General features: G+C 31.7%; 1 protein-coding gene across 1 annotated transcript in view; it reads right to left on the bottom strand.

Moving 5' to 3' along the window:
- The window catches only part of LOC116842047 (ABC transporter G family member 9), a 314419-nt gene that overhangs the window by 299897 nt on the left and 12967 nt on the right, over positions 1 to 1555 (bottom strand). The window lies entirely within an intron of this gene.

The raw sequence follows: 1555 nt of genomic DNA, 5'->3' as shown, positions 1-1555 counted from the left end.
ATATATATATATATATATATATATATATATATATATATATATATATATATATATATAGGATAGCCCATTTTAAATAATGCATTGAGATTTTCAGGAAACCGAAGGTTTCATCGAAAAATTTTGTTTCAAGCAAAATTTATTAGGGTTTCAAAGGACATGTCTGATGATGTTACTCACTCGCTACCTTCAGTGAGTTTGCTAATATCATGTAAAGGTTACATTTAATTTTTTAATATTATTTATTATTTTAATATAAAAATTTATATTTATATTATTATTTTAATATAAATCAATTCCTCTGGTTATTCTGTATATAAAAGTACTTGAATGAAATTATCAAAAAGTGAATATTTTCCGAGATATTTTACATTATATTCTGATATTTTCAGTATAAGGTATGAAGTATTTTATGATCTATTAACTTTTTCGACGAAATTACTTTAATACTTTTATACATTAAATGACGAAAAAAATCTATCAGTAATACTAGCCATTGCATACTGATGCTTCAATGAATCTGCAAAATGCAACTTAATTTTCTTCAAAATTTCTTTGTTTTTTTCTTTACAAAAATCAGTTTTATCTGTTATCCTATGTGCAAAAGATAAGATAAGATAAGATGTTGTCGGAAAATTGATCATTCATAATTTTATTTTATACCTTGTATTGAGAGGAGGTTATGTTAAAAGAACCATGATTCCATTTATAGAATCAAATGTAACCTTCACATAATTTTAGCAAACTCACTGAAGGTCAAATAAGTAGCATCATGTGTGCGTATATGTGTGTGTGAGTAGACTTGTGTAGTGTTTATCACACTATGTGTGAGTCCCCTTTGAAACCGTGTAATTTTTGTTTGAAATATTTTTCGATGAAACCCTTGATTTTCGGAAAACCTCAATGCGTTATTCAAAATAAACCACCTTATATGCATGTGTGTGTGTATGTGTGTGTATAGTAGATCTTAATAAATTTTCATAGACAAATGTGTTGCTCAAGCAGAAGAACTTTTTGTAGGGAAGATAGTTATATATAATATTGATAATACTTCAATATAAAAAATCTAAAAATTAAATTAAATTTAGAATTGAGTGGAATGTGTAACATATATGTTATGTCTCAGATGATCGTCACAAAAAAAGACATATACGTATATATACGCGCGATGCTCGCGCTAATTGAAGGTCCACCGGAGATCATTTTGAAAATAGAACACACGCTGTCACTGAACTTTACGCTGTTTCGCGCATGTAACTACGACGCTCGTCGTACTACACCGCACGTCCTCGTATTTGCATCGCGCCAATTTCGCACGCCAACTGTGAAGTATTAGTCACGGGTGAGCGAGTTCCGCGACTCCCGACTACGTTCAACCAAGATTTTGACAAGTGTTTCTAATCTGTTATCTAATCTGTTGATTCCTTGTTCGGCAATTAAGAAACGTCGCAGTTACCGATTGCGATCCGGTGAAAACGCATTGCGTTCGTTCGTTCGTTCGTTCGTTCTCCCTCTCCCTCTCCCTCTCCCTCTCCATCTCTCTCTCTCTCTCTCTCTC

The sequence above is a fragment of the Odontomachus brunneus genome, unplaced genomic scaffold, assembly GCF_010583005.1.
Source record: "Odontomachus brunneus isolate Ranch 3 - 2012 unplaced genomic scaffold, Obru_v1 Obru_scaffold_020, whole genome shotgun sequence".
Taxonomy (NCBI): Eukaryota; Metazoa; Arthropoda; class Insecta; order Hymenoptera; family Formicidae; genus Odontomachus; species Odontomachus brunneus.
This window is presented reverse-complemented; position numbering and strand designations above follow the sequence as displayed.